The sequence below is a fragment of the Aedes albopictus genome, chromosome 1 (assembly GCF_035046485.1).
Source record: "Aedes albopictus strain Foshan chromosome 1, AalbF5, whole genome shotgun sequence".
Classification (NCBI taxonomy): Eukaryota; Metazoa; Arthropoda; class Insecta; order Diptera; family Culicidae; genus Aedes; species Aedes albopictus.
The window spans coordinates 216,109,433-216,136,591 of record NC_085136.1 but is presented as its reverse complement, the minus strand read 5'-3'; the positions used below and the strand labels follow the sequence as shown (position 1 = coordinate 216,136,591).

Below are 27,159 nucleotides of genomic sequence, written 5' to 3'. Positions count from 1 at the left end.
TGCACATATAATAGGTTGAAAAACAGTCAAAATTTGAGATTTTTTGATGCTCTCTATGAAAAGTTATAGCATGTTGAACTTTTTTGTGAGAGAAAATGTTAAGAGTTAATGGCCGTTTCTTCAACTACAGCATCATCAACGTCCACTTCCCACACGAAGGGAGACCTGATGACGAGAAAGAAGCGTTCTACGCGCAGCTAGAGCAAACATACGATTGTTGCTCGCCGCGTGACGTGAAAATCGTTGTCGGCGACATGAACGCTCAGGTAGAAAGGGAGGAAATGTACCGACCGGTAATCGGGCGAAACAGCCTGCACGCCGTATCGAATGATAACGGCCAGCGATGCGTAAACTTTGCAGCCTCCCGTGGTATGGTAGTCCGAAGCACCTTCTTCCCCCGCAAAGATATCCACAAAGCCACCTGGAGATCACCCGACCATCAAACAGAAAACCAAATCGACCACGTTCTAATCGACGGTAAATTTTTCTCGGATATAACCAATGTCCGCACATACCGCAGTGCGAATATAGTTTCGGATCACTACTTTCGACAGTTATCACCACGCGTCGAAGTCGAACGCCGCGACTCAACATCGAGCAGCTGCGTAACGTAGAAGTGGCTCAAGACTACGCGCAGCAGTTAGCAGTGGCCCTACCAACGGAAGAGCAGCTTGGCGCAGCTACACTTGAAGATGGCTGGAGGGACATCCGATCCGCCATAGGTAGTACCTCGGCTACAGCACTAGGCTTCGCGACGAGAATGCTGCAACACCGTACGAGAGCGAAAGAGGCACGTTACAAACAGGCGCGGAACAGGCAGAACTCAGTCTTCCGGATGAAGAAGCGCCAGCAGGAAGAACGAGATCGCGAAGCGATGGAAGAGCTGTACCGCGCTAAGGACACACGAAAGTTCTACGAGAAGCTGAACCGCTCGCGCAGAGGCTTTGTGCCACAAGCCGACATGTGCCGAGATAATCACGGGAATATTCTCACGAGCGAGCGTGAGGTGGTCGAGAGGTGGCGGCAGCATTACGATGAGCACCTCAATGGCGATACACGTAAATACAAATAAAAAAAAAAAAAAAAACCTCAATGGCGACGTTGCAAGTACCGAAGGTGGCGTGGTAACAGATCTAGGAGTATGTGCACAGGACGAAAGACTTCTGGCCCCTGACCACCAAGAGATTGAGGTTGGCCGGTTGAAAAAAAAATAAAGCCGCTGGGGCAGATCAACTACCAAGCGAGCTTCTAAAATACGGTGGAGAAGCACTGGTGAGAGCACTACACTGGGTCATTACCAAGATTTGGGACGAGGAAATATTACCGGAGGAATGGATGGAAGGTGTCGTGTGTCCGATCTACAAGAAGGGCGACAAGTTGGATTGCGGGAACTACCGCGCGATCACACTACTGAGCGCTGCCTACATGATACTCTCTCAAGTTCTTGTACCGACTTTTCGAACCCTCTAAGCAGAATACCCTCTATGAATGAGTGTAATCAGTTTCGTACCTTTTAATTCCGCCCTATGTTGCTTATCCTTTGACAGATACGCGTGTTTCGACTACCACTTGTAATCTTCCTCAGTGTCAGTTATCCACTGTGGATAACTGACACTGAGGAAGATTACAAGTGGTAGTCGAAATACGCGTATCTGTCAAAGGATAAGCAACATAGGGCGGAATTAAAAGATACGAAACTGATTACACTCTCTCAAGTTTTTTGCCGCCGTCTATCACCGATTGCAAGAGAGTTCGTGGGGCAATATCAGGCTGGATTTATGAGTGAACGCGCTACAGCGGACCAGATGTTCGCCATCCGCCAGGTGTTGCTGAAATTCCGCGAATACAACGTGCCCACACATAACTTGTTCATCAATTTCAAATCGGCGTATGATACAATCGATCGAGAACAGCTATGACAGATTATGCACGAATACGGATTCCCGGATAAACTGATACGGTTGATCAAGGCGACGATGGATCGAGTGATGTGCATAGTTCGAGTATCAGGGACACTCTCGAGTCCCTTCGAATCTCGTAGAGGGTTACGGCAAGGTGATGGTCTTTCGTGCTTGCTGTTCAACATTGCGTTAGAGGGTGTAATAAGGAGAGCGGGGATTAACACGAGTGGTACGATTTTCACGAAGTCTGTTCAGCTGCTTGGTTTCGCTGATGATATTGATATTATTGCTAGTAAATTTGAGACGATGGCGGAAACGTACATCCGACTAAAGAGTTAAGCCAGGCGAATCGGATTAGTCATTAATGTGTCGAAGACAAAATACATGATGGCAAAGGGCCCCAGGGAGGAATCAGCGCGCCCGCTACCCCGAATTTATATCGACGGTGATGAAATCGAGGCGGTTGAAGAATTCGTGTACTTGGGCTCACTGGTGACCGCCGACAATGACACCAGCAGAGAAATTCAGAGGCGCATTGTGGCAGGAAATCGTGCTTACTTTGGACTCCGCAAAACTCTACGATCGAATAAAGTTCGCCGTAACACGAAGTTAACTATCTACAAAACGTGATTAGACCGGTCGTCCTCTATGGGCATGAAACATGGACCCTACGTGCAGAGGACCAACGCGCCCTTGGAGTTTTCGAACGGAAGGTGTTGCGTACCATCACGGCGGAGTGCAGATGGAAGACGGGACTTGGAGAAGGCGAATGAACCACGAGCTGCATCAGCTGCTAAGAGAAGCAACCATCGTCCATACCGCGAAAATCGGGAGACTACGGTGGGCGGGTCACGTCATCAGGATGTCGGATAGCAACCCGACTAAAATGGTTCTCGAGAGTCATCCGACCGGTACAAGAAGACGTGGAGTGCAGCGAGCTAGGTGGGTCGACCAAGTAGAGGACGATCTGCGGACCCTACGCAGAGTGCGGAACTGGAGACAAACATCCATGGACCGAGTGGAATGGAGACGGCTACTATGTACAGCAGAGGCCACCCCGGCCTTAGCCTGATTGGTAAGGTAAGTTAGCATCAATCGATGCGTGTGAAGAATGGGGAATTGACAACCAGAAAGTAACGGTTGTAATAACCGATCATGGCTCAAATATTATAAACGGCGTCAAGCTCCATTTCGGTGACAATAAGCATCTTCCTTGTTTTGCGCATACTGTTAATCTGGTCGCCAGCAAGTCAGTACCGATACATAAACACGCTTATTCGGCAAGATAGGAACCTGTAATAGAAGAAGATGAAGAGGAATCATGCTTGGACGAACTGGAGGTGCTCTGTGAACCGAATAATCCCGATTATTCCGTAATTAATATCATCAAGAAATTAAAAACCATTGTCAAGTTCTTCAAATCAAGCGAAACGGCATCACGCCTGTTGAGAGAGCTGCAGATTAAAGAAGGACATAAGGAAGGTCAATGTTTAGCGGTACGACTAGACGTGAAAACAAGGTGGAATTCCATCTACGATATGATTGATCGGTTCATCACTTTGGCCAACTATTCCGCCAACGTGCTCATAACGATCCCAAAAAGCCCAGTCATGCTTTCAGGCGAAGAACTTTCGATTATGAATGAATTCTTGAAGGTACTGAAACCCTTGAAGGACATAACGGTGGAGATGTCAGGAGAACTATACTGTTCTTTAAGTAAGGTCATTCATCTCGTCCGCCTGCTAAAATTAGTACGTAAATCCCCAACTAACATTTCTTATTTACACAGTCAAATCAAGCATTTCAATACATGCAAACAGATGTAGAACTTCGTCGATTGTAGAACGATATACACACAGAAGCATCAATTAGAACAATTTGTGATTGACATCATCGTCACGAAAGCGCTCAATTGTCCACTGCACAAATTTATACTGGCCTGCTCACTCTCACACGAAATTTGACGTTTGAGAGGTGTCGGCACCGCTCAAACGTCAAATCTTTATTACAAGTTTTATTTCTGTGTTAAATGTGCTATTTTAATCTGTAAATATTGCCCTATAGAATCAATGCACATTTGTAGGGCTCTGGCAGAATAGAGGCCCGCAATCCTACTTCGATTGCCAATATTCAGGCCATTTCGGGCCTTGGTTAAGTATTGTTCGTGCAGTTGAAAATCGGAATTTTCGACACGCGAAATTCGATTTTTCTGCTAAACCATGTGTCGGACGTACGTCGGGCACAGTGCGCTGGATAGAGGGCCAGGTCCGCTGTCCAGCGCACTACGTCCGACGTTAGGTTTCACGTATGGATTTTGAGAAAATTCGATTGTCGGGTGTGGGGTATCTTCGTGTTTCAACCGCGACGAATATACTAGATATAAACCTTTCCCTGGCACAGACTTCAAGTTATAGAACTCTAGTGATGAAACCCGAAACGGGTACGGGGTGCCCCATTAGGCAGGGTTGCCACACATACAGAATGAAGTGTATTTTACAGATTATACGGAAATTTTCCGATCTGTATGTATCTGTGTATACAGAATTACAGATTTTTTGAAAACTTACAAATTACATATACAGATTTTACAGATTTTCTGAAAAACAATACAGATTTTTGAGACAAAGTCAAAATACAAATTTTGGATATTGCTGTCAACAAAAAAAAAATCAGCGTGACAATCCCAGTTAGAGTTATAAATACCGTAATCCGGGGTATCATTGATCAGCGGGGTAACATTGATCGGCTTGACTGACCTCATGAATTGTTCAAACAAGCATTTCACATTGAATCAGTTTCTGCTATCGAATGGTATATCGTAATCTGCTATCATTTAGCTATTAAATGACATGCAATTCATGAAAATTGAATTTCATTAACATCGAAATAAATCGATTTTTCCATAACTGTGTTTCGTAACGCAATGAGATACATTGTCAAACATTCATGCTTGGCGTAAATACTAGATAGAATATGAGGTTCGAAATCACTGTATTAATTCAATATGAAATCCTAGAGTTTGATAAACGAAACTTTTATGAAAATACTCTTTTTCAATGAAATATACGGTTTATTAAAAGTCGGCTATCAATTCCTTAAGCAATTGCCTACCTTTAGGCGTTTTTCGCGGTTTGGAGGATTTCAATCCTAAAATAACTCAAAAAGTACATAATTTGTAGGAATTTGGACAACATTTGAACCAATTGACACAACTTTTGGAATGTGATGAGATAGGTATAGTATCTACTCGGGTACAGCATTTCAAGTCAATTGGTTCAAAATTGATTTAATTATAGTGGAAAACAGGCGAATATAGAAGCCACCGCGCAAGTGGCGCGATACCCCGAATTTAGTAAGTAAGGGTATTATCAACACAAATGAACATTGATCACTGACATGATCAATGTTACCCCAAATCAACAAAATCAAAAATTAGATTAAAACACCTATTTTAACATGTTTTAAAGTTTTACAATACTTTTTCGAGTAGCTTAACACATACTCAGAGGGCCAGTACTTGCTTTAGAAATATAAAACATGTAACGTTTGCTTCAACAAGAGAATTATTCAAGAAAGATCGAAAATTCTTATCAATGTTACCCCGGATTACGGTACTTTATCATTAGCGAGTCAATCAAATTGACCGGATTTCAGTAAATGTGTTCGTATGACGCCGTATTTTTGAGCGATGTCTTCTAAGGCACGAAAAGAGTTTTCCTAATGGGGCGCCACTTGACAATCAGTATACTACTTGTCGCACCTTTAGATGTTAACAAAACCATTCCGTGGTATCAGCACCACATAATATTTGCTCCTATCTCTTATTGCTGCTTGAGTTGATTCATTCAACATACAGAATAGACGATACCGCGAAGCGAAATGCACAATTTCAAGCCTTCCACACACCGTTCGTCTGTTCAAAGTTCCAATGCAAAAAGTGGTGAGAAAAGCGATAAAAATAAAACGCTCCCTCGGTGATAATATTATTGGAAAATCATGACGCGCCATCGTTTAGTTTCGGAAAAGGGGTTCGGGCGAATGAACGAGCGGGCAAACGAGCGCGCGGCAGCGGGCATTGATCGACCGTTCGTTGTGGGAGGAAAACTGAGTCGGAAAATGACGTTATTTATGTGTGTATGTGTTATCGGAACGTTTTATTTTATACCGATTTTCCCGCACTTCTTCCTCCGTTCGTACGTCCGACCGCGGCCTTTGCTGGTTCAATGGCTGATATCCTGCCGTCGCCATTGGCATACTGTTCCATGATGGCTGTGGCGACCCCGTGTGACAAAAAATACCACCGCCCCAGCTGCCAATCCGGTTGTCCTTCCGAGTCGCACGAACACAATGCTCCTGCTGGCGCTAGTGGTGGTGATGGTGGTTGGCATTGTTTGCTCACATTTCCGGGGGCAATAATTGAGCAGTGATTTTTATCGCACTAGGACACAAACGATTTGCTTCGATTCTGCTCCAAGGATGTCACTATGAGCTAGGAATCAAATTTTCTCAACGAATTTCAAAATATTCACATGTTTTCGGTGCTTGAATCTAGATGAACTTGGGAGTAACGATTAGCTTTTGCCTGCACTAAAGTGCCTTTAACTTCAAGCTGATTTTCTGAAGCAAAACGACTGTAGAGTAGATCATTAGTTCTTGTGAATATTATGTAACTCACTGCAACAATCCGTTCCCAGCCATCTTAGCAAACAGCTACCACAATGTCGCGTGTTCGGAGGGGGCACACCGCAGTAGCAACAGTTGCTTGATTACACAACCGAGCTGTTGAGGTTGTTCTTCAACACCACTGCTTGCTGTAACTCTTACACTAATAGCAGCTAGATGTCTCTGGAAAGCTACCACCACTTGACCCTTGGTCATCATATCGACTGGCTGGTCATACCGTCTAACTCCGTTGGTTTGACCGCATCTAATCTGAACACTTTTTAATTTGACCCCCCCTAATCTGCACATCGTTCAAACCAAAAATGGTTCAAACGTCATACTGCTCATGGAACGGGGTGAAACGGAACGCAGAATCAAAACAAAACAGCAAAAAGGGTTACCATCACTGTGTTTTTCGATGCCCACAGAGTTACTAGAAGTTCAAATTAAAAATGAACCCCGTTGGTTTGCATGAGGTGTCGTTCAAACCAACGGGGGTAGACGGTATTATGAAGGTAAGAACTGAAGTCAAGCTCGTCCCTGCCAGAGCCGTAGCGTGGTTCCATGGCGCCCTTGGCAAGCATTCAGATTAGCGCCCCACTATAATTGGTCAATGTTATTTTGCAAAAGTTTGTCCCTATTTATTATATTATTTTTTAATTCGATTTTGGTGTTTTGAAGAAATAAATCCACCCCATTTTTATTTTTATCTTACAGTGTTTTTCTTTAGGAGTTTTATTGGGAGTCACCCAAAAATTTTCCAAAATTTATCTCTCTTATACAAGTATAAGTACGAACACATTTTACATTTCAAGATTTTCACTAAGATCAGCATAATTATTAAAAATAAATAATTACCTAAATTATACATAAATTTCTTAAAGGCATCCTACAATATTTTTTTTCCTCCCTGATTTTATTTTATTCTACTGAATTTTGTTTAGAAAAATACTTAATTTAAATTCAGGGGTTTTCTGGAAATCTCAAACGATCTAGTTCACTCATTTTCGACGATTAGTTCAATTGATTTTACCTGGTTTAACCAGAATTTTCCAAAAACTTTACCAAATGTTTCGTCTGAAGTTTAATCAAAATATTTCCCAGAAGATCTGTAAGAAAAATTTCAGAAGCCATCAGACAAACCATGAGCATGGATAAATACTAGGAGAAATTGCTGAAGAAATTCCAACATGATTTTTTATTGGAATCTGTAGATGAATTCCTGCAATTTTTTTTTTATCTATTTCGTGAAATTTAGTCAGTTTAGTTTTTGTTTCAGCCCTTTTCGTTCAAAGTCGTGAAAAGGACAGAGATAAATATATTTTTGCAGGAATCTGTATGAAAAAAATCCTGAAGGAAACTCTGGAAAATATCTAGAGAAATTCATTTAAGATGTTCCAGAAGAAACCCAGAAAAAAATGAAATGAAAGTATTCGGAAATAGAAGCATGAATAATTTTTGAAGCAAATGGAGGAATTTTTGACGAAAATTAAGAAATCTATCACTGACAGATTTTTTGAAAGAATATCTGCCGAAATTTCATGGCGAAACTATTAAAGATTTTCTAATAAAATCCTTAGAAGGATTAAGAGGATTCTTTGACTGATTTCTGAATAAATTCCTAGATAATTACCTGAATTCTAAAGGAATAAGAGAAACATTTCAATGAATACAAAGAAAATACTCGGAAGTAACATTCCCCAGTGATAATGCTCAGGAATTTTAAGAAAAAAAACTTTCAACGGAATTTTGAATGGATCTTGTTTTTGTTTTGCTCATAAAAAACTAAAATACTTTCTAAAAATAAAAAGTAGATAAATTTCCAGATAATATCATGGTAAATGATCAAAACTAGAGAAATCTGTATTTTTGAGAATACGAAAAATAGTGAAATATTGATAACAGAGAAGAAAACATAAGCATCGGCTTCTTTTTTATCTATTTTTTCATGTAGGGGATTAGGGGCATAATGGACACCCTAAGCAAATGAGTACGTTAGGCCTGTATAACAGAGTAAAACTTAACATTTTATCAGTTGGCTTACAACTTTAACTTGTTTCCTACGCATTTCAATCATTTACAGCTGGTAGAATGTCATTATTGTGAAGAAATAATGAATTGAAAACCGTGTGATTTTTGGGGCTGGCAGGAGAGGTACGTAGTCAATCATACGTAGACCGTTTCATTTCAATTTGTACTTAAAACTAGAATTGTTTGCTTATTTTATTTCTAACTACGATTTGATGAACATATATTTTATAGTTGTGATTTCGTCATAGTAAAATCTATTGTTTCGCAAAATTTATTGTAGGTTGTCATTATTTTGTTGATGGGATCCAATTTACAGTATGCGGCAGGAAAAAATGCGAAAGTGTTTTTCAACTTCAAACCTCATTTTCGTCCATTTGACATTAACCAATCTATGTTTCAACGTTCCATGATCTTTAATAGGCTAGTTTTCTGAAAAGTTAATTAAAAAATTTCCCATTTTGGTCACTAACCTTTACAGGGCGGCGCCTGAAGATGAAGACAACCAGGATTTTCAAACCGCATAAAATCGCACAGGTCGCTAAATTTCGCATCTGATAAAACAAAATTTTTGATTTTCTCTACAATATCATCAAATATATGTACTTATTTCATCTGCTATGTAAAACTACATGGCTCTGGATCAGTGTGGTCTGGTTGTACATCGAATTTGAGCTAATTTTGTTACTGTTATAGTCATTTTGTTTAATGACCATTGGGCGCGCAGTTTATTGATATCCGCTAATTAGGCCTACATTATCACATGTTAAACATCAAATGTGTTCATTTTTATTTTTCAGTGCTAGAATATAGACATTGACTGATACACTGTCATGAAAAAATAGTCATATATATCCCATATTTAGCGTGTAATAGTGCCTTGAACTTTTCGCATTTTTTCCTGCCGCACCCTGTAGCATAATTAGTACGGTGATGGTTTGTATAAAAAATACTACGATTTCGTAGTTGTCGAGAGGGAGCTGTTGTGAAAGAAGCTCTATAGAATAAATATGCTGCGAAACGATGTCGTTTACAAATGATAACATTGCCAATTCGCCAATTGCCTTTCTTTTAGTGTTTCAATGTTAATGAGCATACATCGTGCATCATAAGACGGAAGAGGTAACCTTGTCCAACCTAATTTACCAAGCGCAAATAGTAGAAATTGTTTCTGAATTGATTCTATACGACTTTCATGTGTAACCGAAAATGGTGACAAAACTATGCTACAGTATTCTGGAACTGAACGTACATAGGTTACATATAATGATTTTACTGTATATGGATCGTGAAAATGATAACTAAATCGTTTTATGAAGCCTAACATATTATTTGCTTTGTTGATAACTGTATTATAATGATCAGTAAAAGTTAGTGTGGAGTCTAAAATCACTCCTAAATCTCTGATTCTGGCGTATTTTTCTACCTGTTGATTGTTACATCTGGTGTGCTACGTTTCCTACTTACAGGGTGCGGCAGGAAAAAATGCGAAAAGTTCAAGGCACTATCATACCCCAATTATGGGCTATATATGACCATTTTTTCATGTCAGTGAATCAGCCAATGTCTATATTTTAGCACTACGAAATAAAAATGAGCATAATTTATTTTTAACATGCGATAATGTACGCCTAGAAAGTGGGTTTCAATAAACTGCGCGCCCAATGGTCATAAAACTAAATGGCTGTAACAGTAAAAAAAGAGATTCAATTTGATGAAAAACCAGACCATACTGATCCAAAGCCATGTAGTTTAACATACTGGATGAAATAAGTACATATATATGATAATATTGTAGAGAAAATTAAAAATGTTGTTTTATCAAATGTGAAATTTAGCGACCCGTGTACTTTTCTGTGGTTTGAAAATTCTGATTGTCTTCAGCTTTAGGCACCGTCCTGTAAAGGTTAGTGACCAAAATGGGAAAATTTTTACTGCACTTTTCAGAAAACTAGCCTGTTAGGGATCATGGAATGTTGAAACATAGTTTGATTAACGTCAAGTGGACGAAAATGAGGTTTGAAGTTGAAAAACACTTTCGCATTTTTTCCTGCCGCATACTGTATGGCTATGAAATCACATTTTTTCCACATTCAGTTGTAAAAGGCTTTTTTACACAACACATAAAACATATAGATTTCCTGTTGAATTGTACATTTTTCATCGTTTACTATTTCTAGGAAGAGTTTCATGTCATCGGCATATATGAGAGCTTTAACTTTTTTAAGAATGAAGGAAATGTCGTTGACGTACAGAATAAATAGTAATAGGACCAAATGAGATCCTTGAGTAACTCCAGATGTAACTTGAATAGGTTTAGATTTTACCCCCTTGTATCTAGCCTGTATCCCTTTGTTCTAGCCTTATTTCTTTTCGGCGCCCTTGGCGGGGGCCAACCTGGCCAACCGCACGCTACGGCTCTGGTCCCTGCTTCACCAGATCCCACAAGAAATGGAATTTCAGACAACCGAAATCCTTTGAAATCTCGGTAATCCACATCGCTGACTGTTTGTCCTCGGAAAACGAAGCAGCCTCTTTCAGCATCCACCAGCAGTGACTGCTGCTTTCGGGTTATCCAATCGACTGTTGCCCCGAACACTTGGAAAATGCAGCCAATGGCCAAGCGCCTATCGAACTGATCATTGGCCCAATCAGCGCCAGTATACTTCCACTGCTGCTGCATCTCTTCCTCTACGGTACACAAATCCCACGGTAATGGATCCTTTGAAGTATCGTAGGACTCTTTTCAAATTCCCAATTGAATCTCATTTGGACAACTCTGAAATTGGAACGCTCCCAGCAGCTGAAAAAAATCGGTCTGGTTGTCATTGCCGCAAAGGTCAAACAAACCACGAGTTCTCGTTACGGCTTGGTGATCCTTTTCTCATATACTCTTGCTGGTCACTTCAGACGATGTGCCAACGGGTTTGCAATCGGCTTACACTCGCTTATCTCAACTGCACAAAACATCCTCATGCTATTGCTGATAACTGATCCACATGACTCTGCCTTCAAAATCACCATCGATTGTCATCCCTAAATAGCTTCTGATGACACCAAATATTATTAAGTAAAATCCTTGATGACACCCAACCCCCTCCCCCCTTATGCACGGTTCAGCCTGGTTCAGCGAATAGATAGATTTCTCGAGACGACAAACCAATCCTTCTTTATGCTCGAATCCCTCTGGTTGTACCATAAAAATCTCCTTCGTTAACGTTCCGTTTAATAAGGCCGTCTTCACGTCCATTTGATGAACATTAAACATCTCCTGGTCTGTAAGAGCTATCACAGCGCGCAGAATATCCAGCTTCGCAACTGGAACATATGAACCGCTGTTATCAATCCCGTACTTTTGGCTGAATCATCGAGCCGACCAATCGAGCCTTGTATCGATCCTGTACTCCGTCCACGCCGCGATTCATTTTGAAAATCCACTTGTTGGTAATCGGTGTATGGTTCGCCGGCAGTCTCGTCAATTTCCACGTCTCGTTCTTCTTTAAGGAATCCATTTCCTCCTGTATGACAGCCTGCAACCGCTTCGGCTCCTCGCTTCTGCTACAGAATTCAGAAGATGCGTTGAGTGCGTATGCATCATAGTCCACTTCGTAATCCGCGTGCCAGGATGACGCTCCAATTGGTTAACTTCCGCGCTGCTTCGGAAGAATCCAACCATCATCATCACAGAAACTGTCGAACTCTTCGATCATCATCAGAGTTTGTTCCTTCCGTATCGCTGGCGTCCTTTCCGTCATCCTTTTTCGGAGCAAAGAAGACGTCACTTGACACTACTCTGTCGATCTTCGTTTCCGGTTCTCCAGCTTCCACAAAATCCACGTCCCGAACCTAAATGTTTTTTTTTCGTCCCGTGGGTTCCATTTGCGAGATCCATTGTTACCAACGTCTCGTTCTGGGTACCAGGTCATTGTGGAATTGCAGGCAACGAAATTGCGGACCAGCTAGCTAGGGAGGGATCTCTGGGTGCCTTTTATGGACCGGAACCCTTCTGTGGAGTATCATCAAGTGCTCTATCGATGGAGCTAAAAATTGGGAGAAACAAAGCGTAGGAGCAAACTGGCATACTGCACCTGGAATATCCCAGTCAAAGAGATTCATCATGCCAAGCGTGAAAAACACGAACACACTATTGAAACTTAGTAAACGCGAATTAAGTGTGTACAGAGGATTTTTAACCGGGCATTGTCCATCTCGACACTTTCTATTGAAGCTCAAGAAGATTTAATCAGAAGAATGTCGGTTCTGTGGTTTCACCTCTGAAACCTCGGAGCATCTACTTTACAGACTGGGGTATAATGCAGGCCTAAAAAAAACAATCGCTAGTTCTTAATACTAGTGAGTGTACAAATGTACTGCTGGGTCTTACCATAATAGATCAATTAATGGTCGCAGTGGTTGTGTACCCCTACAGGAAAAAAAAACGTCTTAGCATTCGAAATTATCAGGATTTGGTAAAATAGCTGCACCCGAAACACTTCATACTCTTCGTCTTTGCCGGCGAAATCCACGGTGGTAACGAAAAGGAGGCGAAAAGGAGAAGAAAGAGGAGAAACGAGAGATGCCGAAAATCCTAGAGGATTCGTAATCAGTCGAGTCGAGTTCTCCAAACGAACGAGACCTAGAAGTCCCCAAGTGTATAAATTGAGGAGAACCCCGCTAGTGCCCGCGAAGTTGCGTCGATCCGGTGGTCCAACGTCGGGAATTAATGCTTGATTGAGTCGCGGTGTTGTGTGCATAGTGAGTGCAATCCAGTCTACACGGCGCTGCAGGAATTCCTTTAGTGATTCCAGCTGAATTTATCCAGAGATTTCAGCAAAAACTCATATACATTCTTCAGAATTTCCTCCTGGTATTTCTTTATGTCCATGATTCGTCTTATATTTGCTGTACATTTTTTTACAGATTTTCTGGGAAATATTTTGATTAAACTTTAGAAGAAACCTTTCCTAAAGTTAATGGAAAATTATGGTAAAACCAATTGAATCAATAGTAGAAAATTTCTGGAAAAGATCGTTTGCGGATGTCGGAATTTCCATTAAGTGGTAAAATATAGTATTTAGAGAATAGAGAATAGAGAATAGAGAATAAATGAAACACAACAATCTAACTAAAGAAACTTTGAAAAAAAAAAGAAAATAAATGACCTCATTTTTTTTTGCAAATTAGGCCGGAACAAATCTCATTTTCTTCTTTTGTCACTTTGCCCGTTGACTCGTCAAAGGGGGGGATGATAAAAAATAAATGTTTTTGATGAAAAATTACACAAACAAATAGGCAAAATCGTCAAACTCATCGAATTTGTTAAGAAATTTTCTCGACGACTCTAATTTAACTATAAAATGTTAAAATTTCTTTAATAATTTATTTGTGTCCCCCCTCAAAATGTCGAATTCCGACCAAAAAATTCCGGGGGGAGGGGTGACATAAAAGAAAAACGAAATTTGTGTCAGCCTTAACAATGTTCAATTGTCGTGGGGCGCCAATCTGGATGCTTGCCAAGGGCGCCATGGGACCACGCTACGGCTCTGCTCACCGGCCCACAAGCCCGGAGCTACCAGCTACGTGGACCCATAGTCCGTGGCGGGCCCAATCAACGTCCAAAAAACCCCGGCAAGCCCACCCCAAAGCACCCGGGTACCAACATCCGGCGGCCAACAAACCAACGATCCCGGAACCATTTCCGGAACACCAGGCCTCTTGGATTCCGCCCGAGCCCAACCTTAGAATCATGGCAGACCCCCTTGGAGTAAAGGTATGTCTCCATCGTTCCTCCCCTAAAGGGCGTCTACTAACCCTGACCACTAACTCCAAAATGGAAATAAAAAAATTAAAATGTTACTTTCCATGGTTTTATAATCAATTATTGTATTCTAGCACTAGTCCTTGCCTGCGCAATTGCGTCGATTATTTCTCGTACAGTCATTGCACAATTATGGGTCACACACAATTATTAGTCACTTTTCACTTTAATAGATAAATACTTATTAATTGCAAAGTTTTTGTTAGCTATTATTATTTTTCGTACATAAGTTGATTTGTTTTGTGTCACTATACGTATCGCACACGGGCTAATACATAAAAAAATACATATTTTCAATATTTTTTTGTTCGGCGCAAAACTAGCTGTCAAACTAACGCTTCGATTGTGAATAACGGACAGTGCGTGCGCTGCATTCGTAAGCTCTGTAAAAGCGAGATTTAGTGATTTTCATGTGCGAAATGGTATCGTCACCAGAACAAAGGTATAATTTACGTTCTAAGTGTAGAAATTCATGTGACTGCAGCTAATTAAAGCTTATTTCAGGCAAAATTGAAGTGACTCATTATTGTGCCAAGGAACACCGAAAATCACACAATTATGGGTCACTTTTTGTGCAGCATAATATTGACAGTTCTGCGTACATGGGCATTGCATACTTTTAGGCGTTTATCGGTGGTTGTGTTGGAGAATTTGTCCCAATTTTGAAAAATTGATTTCAAATCGTGAAAACACGCTTCGCTAAGAGGTTTGAGACCAGTTTTGGATTCTACTATAGTTGATCTATCGAGAATAAGTGATCATTCATTGAAAAATAGACAAAACATTATTGTTGAGCCGATTTCTCTTGAGTGACCCATAATAGGCAGCAAATTGACCCATAATTGTTACACAGCCAATTTTGACCCATTATTGTGGTTTTCATTATTCACCAACATTTTAGTAATTTTCACAGCCTAAAGTGAATTTTACAAGCATATTTTTATTTAAAACAATAAAAAGGGGTTTCAAAGAAGAGAATATAAAATAAAAATAATGAAAGTGTTGTTTTTGTATGAAAAACGATTCATATTATGAAATGGTTGTTCCTTGAGTGACCCATAATTGTGCAATGAGTGTATCTTCCGTATGAGCTAGTTTGGGACGTCAGGAACGTCCACTGCATAGGCGTGTGGACGTCATCAGCAGTTACAGGCTTCTTCGGGGAAATACATTTCGATACCTTTTTGCTTGGAAAACACGCTGGATCTTTTCCTCCTCCATCACGAGTTCCACATTTCCCAAACTTTCCACGCGCGCAGTTATTGAGCCTATGACTTGAAATGGGTTTTCAGATGGAAGCGGAGAACCGATGCTCTTACATCCAACGTTTCGGTTATCTTTATTTACACAGAAAAAAATATTTAAATTTAATCGATATGTAAATCGTTGTTGTTGTGAAATTAAACGAATTCAATCGAAAAAATGATTTAAAATTGAGTTTAATTTGATGCACATACCTGGAGCATTAAATAACACGCAATTTTACTCTTGAATCAACTCAAAATACCATCGTATTGTATTTTCAACTTTGTTTTGAAAAATACATTGAAAAGCATCCGATTTTCTGTCAACAAAGCTATAAATTTCAAGTCGTGTAAATTTACAACTTTTGCTTTGGAGTCAATGCAAATGGCTTCACCTGTTTCAGTTTTGTTTTGCCAGCGACCGAGAAAGTTAATTTCATGGAAAGCACCGGACGATGCGTTGTTTGCAAGTTTTGTGCCGCGATTTTTGTGGTTTAGGATGGTTGGTGAGTGCACACTGGCTAATGGCTGTTCGGGTAAGTGCAGATTACGAATAATTCCATCTAATCCGCCAAAAAATCACCCACACCAGCGGCACTTTCAACTGCAGTCGCTGCGCGTCTCCCGGTGCTTTGTTTTGAAATTCGCTTGTATCCTGGACAGGAATGATGGCGCAGTTTATGGCAAATCAGGGCAAAGGATGTTTGCTCCTTCACGTAAGGGACTAGCCCATTGATTTTTGTTCGATTAGATAGTTAGCATGAAAAATAAAAATGAAACTTCAATGAAAAATGCAGTAGCATACAAATTGAGCAAATCGTTTAAATTTCAACGAAACTGAATTTTACACGACTCGCTATATAGCTCGTGTAATTTTAAAATCTAACGCAATTTTGCGTTTATTTCGATGCTCCAATTATGTGCATCGAAATCAACGCAAAATTACACGAAAATTTTAACTGTGTATAAGCTTCTTCAGGGAATCTGGAATATTTTAAGAAGAATTTCCTAATTCATAAATAAAACCCTCATTGCCATGGCCAAAGTGGGCACCATGATAATTCCAGCACAAACCGTCAGTGGGGGTGTCATTGGGCCAAAATTGCATAGTACATCTCTTTGTAGGTCGTTACAACAATATTTTAGCTCTAAATCAATGTTGTATTCGGTAGACACGTTCATTTTTATACTGTTTAGGATTGTTTAAAGTGAAAATGATTTAACTTCAATTTTGACAATGATATAGCTTAAATTAAATTAGCCCAATTCCACCCCTTCTAGGGGGTGACATTGGGCCAAACACTAAAATTCAAACAAAACAGTTCAATGTGAGATAAAATCGCTTGAAAATCGAAACTATCAAATATATAGATACTTGCCCACAACCTCTCAGTGTCTAGTCACTTCAAAATAACATCACAGACAACCAACGTGACAATTTTACCACATTCATTGTAAACGATCAACGTTCCTACACAATATATCCGCTATCCCATAAATATAACTCCATCTAACATTCTCAAATGACGAAAGTATTTTTTTTATCATCTGCTTAGCAACTGATATGCGTGAATTTTAATTTTGCATGAATCTAACATTTATTTCCAAAATTTTACACCGTATTATGCATAAAATAATGTGAATACTCTCAGTCGATTTCATTCACATTTGTAAGGTTCTCGTACTGATTGCATTGCTTTTATATGGCCCAAAGTCACCCCCAAAAGGAAGTATTTGTACTACAGCTTGAGTAAATAAGTTTTTCATGCAAAATAGCATACAAAACCAAGAAAACTTATTATACTTTTCAAAACAACTACCCAACACACCGAGAAAACAGTAATTCATGACATGTTCGGTTTTCAGCTGTTTTCTGCTGGGCATTTTAAAACAACGATATTGTACAGTACGCCTAACCATAAAATTCACATCAAGTTTTCTTAATAGAAAATTGACTAAATATGACTTTTTTCTACATCGGATGGTCAACGCAAGTTATATTTACCGTATACCATCCACTTTTTGATAATCACTTTGATAAATTTTAGTATTTTGAGCGAAACATCTTTCTTGATTTTTGGCCCAAAGTTACCCCCCAGGCCCAATGTCACCCCGACTGGCGGAACCAATGTAGAGCTTCACACCACTTAACAAAATAGCTAACTATTGTAAGTAGCACTATGGGAATCACAAACAAACAGCCGTAGAACTTCGAGCATTTTTCGATTCGAATCATATTCACGGAGACATGTTCGACCAATGCTATAAGGACAGAGTTTGGTCAACCATGAGCTAGGTGGCGGTAATGGGCAAACGTCAAACTCGAACAAAAACGATGAGAGCGCCACGGATGGGCACTTGGCCAATTACCAAATTTTTAAATATACCGTTAAGGTGAAACATGAAGAAATTGAATTGGGCAGCATCTATTTATTACATAACGCTAAAATCGTCAATTTTGGACCCCCCTCCGTGACGCTTTTTTGTATGAAAAACCTATTTTTTTTTGTATGAGCCGTAACGCTTGGCCATACTCCCCCCTCCCCCTAGAGCGTTACGTAATTTGTGGACGGCGCCTTGTAACTTTTGGACTGCAAAACGGTGAGTCGATAAGGTGAGCGTCCAACATAGCTCTGGTTCTCACAAGTTCCTACCTCATTGATTGATTGATTTGTCTTTATTAAAGAGACTTTCAGCCCTTGGCTGGTTCGTCTCTAAGGTCCTACCTCATGCAGGGTTGTTACAACAGCGCGGATTTCGCGAATTTCGCGGATTTCGCGATTTTCGCGGATTTGGCGCGGATTTGCCCCTGAAATTCGGCCCTCGCGCGGATTTGGCGCGGAATTGGTTTTGATGTTCCGTCATGCAAATTTTGTACATGATTTTACCCTGATTTGCATCATAGTTTTTGTGTGAGATTGCCTTCTTTTGATCTATTAACCAGTGCTTGACGAATCCATTCGACGAACTTTATTCTGTGAATCTTGTATATGAAAATACTGAAAGTTAAGCACTAAAATGGCTTGAAATAACTTTTATTCCTGTTGATATGAATCCTAGAGCTTTTGGGCAGTATGTTTCAGTAATAATTCAATACGAAAATGATCTAGATAGCTCTGAAGTATGAACTAAACTAGGTTAGTTGCATTACATCTATGTAGTTTATTATCGTAGCTTCATTTTGCATAATTAGATTTTACAACATAGGTATTTAAGACGAAACTGGAAGCGTTTCCTCACATTTTGGTTTTTGATTTTTTATTAAATAACGAAGCAATATTTTCTAAATCGGTTTTCGTACACATGTAGAGTATGGATCAAGGTATCTTCTGATTTTTTTTTGTAGTGGTTTTTCGTTTTTGCAGAAACCATTTTTGAACAAAATTTCACAAAAAAATGGTTTCTGCAAAAATGGAAAACATTTTCCACCTCAAAAAAATTCAGAAGATACCTTGATCTATACTCTACATGTGTACGAAAACCGATTTTGAAAATATTGCTTCGTTATTTCATAAAAAATCAAAAACCGAAAAAATGAGAAAATGCTTCCAGTTTCGCCTTAAGTAAAACATGCTAGCCTTCTCTCACTTTTATAAATGATCATCCAACATAACATATTATCTATTGGCTTTAGAGAAATAAACTAAACTTCGAACTCTACTCCGAATACTTCTTAGAAATTCTATAACAAAATCCAAGTAATGATTAAGGGTCTTCTTCAGGGTGTATCTCCGGAATTCCTCTAAGGATCTATTCTTATATTGTTCTTAAGATCTTTTTGAATGATTTTTTTATAGGTTAATGCTTTTATCTATAAAATTCTCGAATGATTTGTTTCGTAATGCCTGATTTTTTCTGTAAAAAAAATCCTGTAAAAATATCGAAAGAAGAAGAAAATTCTCGAAAGAGTTTCAGACAAAACTATAATAATTTTTAGTTCCAAACTCGTGCACGCTGGCTGTAGTGTATAACAAGAGCGCACGGCATTGGAACAGAGGGGCAAATTCATGGGCATGGATTGATTGTTCTTTTGAAAAATGATTCTAGGAATTTCTTTACAAATATTTCTCAGGAATCCATGGCTGGAGTAATCAATCCATCAGAAGCCACTAAAAGAGCTCCCGTAACAATAGATTTACCGTTGGAATTTTCAGAGTGGTACACCGGTAGTTATAACGCTATTTGTAGTAGAAATCCTTAGATCCCTTAGAATCCTTAGAATCCTTAGAAATCCCTGAGAAATATTTGAAGAAATTCATGGATAAATAACTGGACAAGTACCTAGAGAAATTCTAGAAAAAAAATCCTGAGCGAATATCTCACTGGAAGTACTCAACGTGTCCGTGTCTTTACTGTAGGGATTTTTTAGTATTTTAACTGCGGAGGAAGGTATTTTCTGTTTGTACAGGCATCTCCCCATGTGTTCCTCTTGGAATTTCTTCAGTATTTTCTCAAGACGCTGTCCATAAACTACGTAGACTTATTTTTGACCATTTCAGAACCACCCTCATAGACTTTGTCCATACAAAATTTTCGAAACTAGTGTGAAGCTTAGATTTTGATTAGGCAACCCTCGCTCTCTAACAGTCTACAGAATTCGTAGATGAGCCCTAAGGTGTTCGTCCTGGATAATATTCATCTAAAGTTTAAGTTTCTTTCTATAATGTCTCACTGGGATTCTCCAGACATTACTATTTTTTATCAAATTTTTTAGAATTACCCTCACAATGTCCTACTCAAACTCATGCTTATTATTTTAAGAATTTCTCGTAAAATTTTGTATCAGGTACTGTATATAAAAACTTCAGAAATTCTTTCGGTTTCGTTCAGGTTTTTTCAAGGATTTTTAAGGGATAGCTCCATGGTTATATATTTAACTTTTTTTTCAGTATTTTCTTTGCTAGAAATTTCTTCACAAATCTTTTGGTATATTTTCCTGAATGACGGACTCTGGCAGATATCTTCAAGAGTGGTCTGTATATTGCTACAGCGATTTTACTAAAAATTATTGAAGGAATATTACTGAAAAAAACATGAGCTGTGTCAAAACATCTGCAATTTGAAGAAAGCTTAGAACATTTGAAATGAACTGTGTTAATTTACGAATCAACAGTTCAACTCCCACCCGGCACTTAATTAGTCCATTCCAGTTGAAAGTTCCTTTTCTTTATACACTATTCTAGATTGTTCAAAGTTTATGTTTAATATATACGTAATGTAGAAAAAATGGAACTTTACTTCCACACTCTCGCGGATTTGGCGCGAATTTAATTTCACAATCGCGCGGATTTGGCGCGGAATCAAATTTTGCTCGCGCGGATTTGGCGCGGATTTTTTTCCACGCTTCTCGTAACAACCCTGCTCATGCTTCCACGGGTCAAGCGATGACAAAAACCGCCAGCTAAGAGTTTTGTGCTTAGCTGGTAGTGCAGCTTGGGCACTGTTGTCCTTCTGTCTTCAGCTAGATTGAGGAGGTACGATTCGAGCGTTTGTTCACCAAGGAGGTGCGGCTCAAACAGCGTCTGTTCTGGCATCCAGCGGCTGAGTAAGAAACGCTGCACCACGCCCAGCTAGATCCAAGGTGGTAGCCCCATCAGCGTGGTCGTCCCAGTGTTGGTTGGGACTTTAAACAGAACTGGCACGATGGCCCTCCGGCGAGACAGGAGTGTTGGCGTAGGCCCAATAAGCCACCCGTAAAAATCCCCATTGCGAATAACATAGGAGAAAATACGACTCGATACAATCGGCAAAGACCCACGCGACGAAATAAGGACTACGGTTGGAAACTTGGAACATGGAATTGCAAGTCACTAGGTTTCGCAGGATGTGACAGGATAATCTTCGACGAATTACATCCCCGATACTTCGACATCGTGGCGTTGCGGGAACTGTGTTGGACTGAACAGAAAGTGTGGAAAAGCGGACATCGAGCGGCTACCTTATACCAAAGCTGTGGCACCACCAATGAACTGGAAACAGGATTTATAGTGTTGGGCAAGATGCGACAACGAGTGATCGGGTGGCAGCCGATCGACGCAAGGATGTGCATGTTGAGAGTTAAGGGCCGTTTCTTCAACTACATCATCATTAACGTCCACTGCCCACACGAAGGGAGACCTGATGACGAGAAAGAAGCGTTCTACGCGCAGTTAGAGCAAACATACGATGGTTGCTCGCCGCGTGACGTGAAAATAGTTGTCGGCGACATGAACGCGCAGGGAGGAAATGTACAGACCGGTAATCGGGCAAAACATCCTGCACGCCATATCGAGTGATAACGGCCAGCGATGCGTAAACTTTGCAGCCTCCCGTGGTATGGTAGTCCGATGCACCTTCTTCCCCCGCAAAGATATCCACAAAGCCACCTGGAGATCACCTGACCAACAAACAGAAAATCAAATCGACCACGTTCTAATCGACGGTAAATTCTTCTCGGATATAACCAATGTCCGCACATACCGCAGTGCGAATAGAATATAGATTCGGATCACTACTTAGTCGCTGTATGCATGCGCTCAAAACTTTCGACAGTTATCACCACGCGTCGAAGTCGAACGCCGCGGCTCAATATGGAGCAGCTGCGTAACGTAGAAGTGGCTCAAGACTACGCGCAGCAGTTAGCAGTGGCCCTACCAACGGAAGAGCAGCTTGGCGCAGCCACACTTGAAGATGGCTGGAGGGACATCCGATCCGCCATAGGTAGTACCTCGGCTACACTGCCGTTCTACGCATAATTGTCCCATGTTATATGGAATTCCCATATAACATGGGACAATTGGGCGTAGAACGGCAGTACAGCACTAGGCTTCGCGACTCCGTATCACAGAAACGACTGGTACGATGGCGAATGTGAACAGTTGAAAAACGAGAAGAATGCAGCATGGGCGAGAATGCTGCAACACCGTACGAGAGCGAATGAGGCACGTTACATACAGGCGCGGAACAGGCAGAACTCAGTCTTCCGGATGAAGAAGCGCCTGCAGGAAGAACGAGATCGCGAAGCGATGGAAGAGCTGTACCGCGCTAAGGGCACACGAAAGTTCTACGAGAAGCTGAACCGCTCGCGCAGTGGCTTTGTGCCACAAGCCGACATGTGCCGAGATAATTGGGGACTACGAAGGTTGATGAGCCGGGAAACACTCCTTCTTCCTACGGAGTTTCTTATGGGAGTATGAGTGAAAAAAAAAAACAAAAAATCTTCCCTCATTCACTTTCTCACAGAAAACCGCAAACAAAATCATCACCTTCGTAGTCCCCAATCACGGGAATATTCTCACGAGCGAGCGTGAGGTGGTCGAGAGGTGGCGGCAGCATTACGATGAGCACCTCAATGGCGACGTTGCAAGTACCGAAGGTGGCGTGGTAACAGATCTAGGAGTATGTGCACAGGACGAAAGACTTCCGGCCTTTGTCCTCCAAGACAGAGGTTCCCAAACTTTTTGCTGTCGCGGCGCCCTTTGACATTTCCAAAAATGTCGCGGCGCACCAAAGTTTTTAACAAAGTTTTTTTTTAATTTTGGGCAACTTTCACTTTACAGTGTGCAGGACAAAATCGTGAAACACTTCTCTAATATCATGTTTTCAGAAATCAATATTTGAAAAACTAACTATTTTTTAAATTAATTTTTCAAAAATAATTTAAATATTTGTAAGATTTCAAAAATCATGTTAATTTCATCATAGAAGTTTTAAAAATAAGAAGAAACTCAGTTGTAAAGATGTAAACAAGCTGCTGAATTTCAACAATTCAGCCAAAAATTCTAAAGCGTTTGCAATAATTAAAGAATTCTTATTGAATGAAAATGACTACACAGAACTTGAATAAAGCTTTAACTTTTTGCGGAAATTGCATAGCAACACTTTTATTCATTTTGGAAAATTTCGGCAAACTGGGACACATAAAGAGATTGTAAAGACCTGCCAGGTGGGCTTTGATTGAATTTATTTTCATTAATTTCAACTTAACCCTTTGGGCCTGGAGTGGCCATATATAACCCCATCGATGAAACCGAGCATAACAATCTTATTGGAGCTCAGCGAAATTGCGGCAGTACTGATGAAACAGTCCGGTTCAAAAAAAGTCAAAGCTAGCTGTTCACACTACCAGATCGGCAATCCTGCATACCGCTAAGCTGTTCCGAAGACCTTGTAATTATTCTGAAAAGAACGTAAATAATGTTCTTGAAATTAAAATCTATGGACAAGTTATAGTAAAATCAAAAGCTAAGCTGAAGCTTAAGAATTTCAAAAACAATTTCAAAAACTTGACATTTTAAAATGTGGTTTCAATTGATATGTTTAAAAAAGGATACCAGAAACCCAATGGAACAATCGAAGAGTCAGGAAAGATTAAGAAAAAATGTGAACGACACTAGTTTTACTAATAAAAAAAATTAAAGGTGCTCCGCAATACAAATAAAGAGTTTGTTTTTTTTGTTTCGTCACAAAAGCCAAAATCCTGCGGCGCACCTGGGAAAGGTTCGCGGCGCACCAGGGCGCCGCGGCGCACAGTTTGGGAAGCACTGCTCCAAGAGATTGAGGAGGAGATTGGCCGGTTGAAAAACAATAAAGCCGATGGGGCAGATCAACTACCCAGCGAGCTTCTAAAATACGGTGGAGAAGCACTGGTGAGAGCACTACACTGGGTCATTACCAAGATTTGGGAGGAGGAAGTATTACCGGAGGAATAGATGGAAGGTATCGTGTGTCCCATCTACAAAAAGGGCGACAAGTTGGATTGCGGGAACTACCGCGCGATCACACTACTGAGCGCTGTCTACAAGATACTCTCTCAAATTTTATGCCGCCGACTATCAGCGATTGCAAGAGAGTTTGTGGGGCAATATCAGGCTGGATTTATGGGTGAACGCGCTACAACGGACCAGATGTTCGCCATCCGCCAGGTGTTGCAGAAATGCCGCGAATACAACGTGCCCACACATCATTTGTTCATCGATTTCAAATCGGCGTATGATACAATCGATCGAGAACAGCTATGGCAGATTATGCACGAATACGGATTCCCGGATAAACTGATACGATTGATCAAGGCGACGATGGATCGAGTGATGTGCGTAGTTCGAGTATCAGGGACACTCTCGAGTCCCTTCGAATCTCGCAGAGGGTTAAGGCAAGGTGATGGTCTTTCGTGCTTGCTGTTCAACATTGCTTTAGAGGGTGTAATCAGGAGAGCGGGGATAAACACGAGTGGAACGATTTTCACGAAGTCCGTTCAGCTGCTTGGTTTCGCTGATGATATTGACATGCGACATTATTGCTCGTAAATTTGAGACGATGGCGGAAACGTACATCCGACTAAAGAGTGAAATCAGACGAATCGGATTAGTCATTAATGTTTCGAAGATAAAGTACATAATGGCAAAGGGCTCCAGAGAGGAATCAGCGCATCCGCCACCCCAAATTTATATCGACGGTGATGAAATCGAGGCGGTTGAAGAATTCGTGTACTTGGGCTCACTGGTGATTGCCGACAACGACACCAGCAGAGAAATTCAGATGCGCATTGTGGCAGGAAATCGTGCTTACTTCGGACTCCGCAGAACTTTACGATCGAATAAAGTTCGCCGTAACACGATGTTGACTATCTACAAAACGCTGATTAGACCGGTCGTCCTCTATGGGCACGAAACATGGACCCTACGTGCAGAGGACCAACGCGCCCTTGGAGTTTTCGAACGGAAGGTGTTGCGTACCATCTACGGCGGAGTGCAGATGGATGACGGTACTTGGAGAAGGCGAATGAACCACGAGCTGCATCAGCTGCTGAGAGAACCAACCATCGTCCATACCGCGAAAATCGGGAGGCTACGGTGGGCGGGTCACGCCATCAGGATGTCGGATAGCAACGTGACTAAAATGGTTCTCGAAAGTCATCCGACCGTGTAGTGATATGGATTGAGTAAAAAAAATGTTTTGATTGATAATGGTATAGTTTACCCATTCTTATTTTACTGAGTGTATATGGAGCAGCGAAACAGCACAGCTCTATCGGATTTTCGAACATAAGCCTTGCGTTGGTGTCCACGAGAACGACTCGTGTTCGAAAAGCGTGATGCGGTGCGACGACGACGACTCAGAGGAGAGAAAAGGAAGGCGATCATGAATGGAAGACTAATGAATGAAGAGGTTAACCGGTGCGGGAAGGTACAGCACAGCGGGACGGTAAATCAGCAGTTTGTGAACGATGCTTGACGCAGACGGATGTGGAAAATAGGAACTCTTTTTTAAATATTTTTTTTGTAAATTCAAAAAGTGAAATTGGTGTGTGTTTGTTGAACGTTTGTGTTTCGGAGTGTAAAAGGAAGGTGTGGTAAATTTTGCAAGTTCGGCTAAATTACTGGTAAGTGTTAATGAATCTGAATATTCTTCACTGTTCCGAATGAAAAGTGAAAGAAACTTTGGTGGAAACATTACAGACCGGTATAAGAAGACGTGGAGCGCAGCGAGCTAGGTGGGTCGACCAAGTGGAGGACGATCTGCGGACCCTAAGCAGAGTGCGGAACTGGATACAAACACCCATGGACCGAGTGGAATGGAAACGGCTACTATGTACAGCAGAGGCCACCCCGGCCTTAAGGTCCCATTAGACATGACAAATATTTGGCCAAACAAGTCCAACAAATGACCAACACAACGTAAATCATGGCAACCTCGGATGAATGTCGGACTACCATGGCAAATATTTGTCATTATGACAAACAGTCTAATGGCCCCTTTAGCCTGATCGGTAAGGTAAGTAAAGTAAGCCTTGTAACTTTGCATACAAACTTTAGAGGCACAAATATGACGAACGAATCATCTAACCAAGCCGCACTTGTTTATCCTGGCTTTGCTCTCTTGCAAAAAGATGCAGCTTTCCCAATTCGAGAGCATTTGTTTACGAATTTTCAAGATTGGTGGTCTTGAGAACGTAAGTAGGGGACCAAGTTGGCCATTGTGGCAGCCATATTTGTGTTCTCTAATGTTTCCTCTTAACCCGGTGTACTATGGGAAGGGTTAGAGTGTAACGTCTGCATGTCCGTGGGGAAACATTCTCTTGAAATTTTACAAATGGGGTTTGTAATTAAGGAATTTGTTTCAAAAATATTTTAGATTAGGTACCTGAAGAAGATTAAATAAAGATAACCGAAACGTCGGATCTAGGAGCAAAACAGCCTTTTGCTACTAACATAGACTGCCAGAGCCGAGAAATTCCTACCACGTGTAGAATTCACAGTCGTAGAACCAAACGTTGAAATATTGACAGCTACAACAGGTTGCCTAATGACACTTCGGTAAATAGCTGTTTGATTTCCCAGATTATGACTATCAACTGGTGTAGGCAGGTGATCAACTTGTCTGATCCCATCTTGATGAGTTCAGCTGCGTGTTCACCATCTTAAACAACAACTTTGAATTGATTTTGAGCATCCTGAACATCCAGCAGCGCTGCGTAGGAGTTGCATCTCTTCCATCCTCTGCTGGACTAACGTAGTCGTAGTTTTCA

The 27,159-nt window shown here is 40.8% G+C and overlaps 1 protein-coding gene and 1 long non-coding RNA gene across 2 annotated transcripts in view; one reads left to right on the top strand and one right to left on the bottom strand.

Annotated features, from left to right (window-relative positions):
* The window catches only part of LOC109621537 (proteoglycan Cow), a 626,835-nt gene that overhangs the window by 255,046 nt on the left and 344,630 nt on the right, over positions 1-27,159 (bottom strand). The window lies entirely within an intron of this gene.
* On the top strand, positions 1,891-26,503 carry LOC134286693 (uncharacterized). The gene is made up of 2 exons (XR_009996917.1): positions 1,891-2,981; positions 26,406-26,503. It is a non-coding gene; the product is annotated as an uncharacterized LOC134286693 (long non-coding RNA).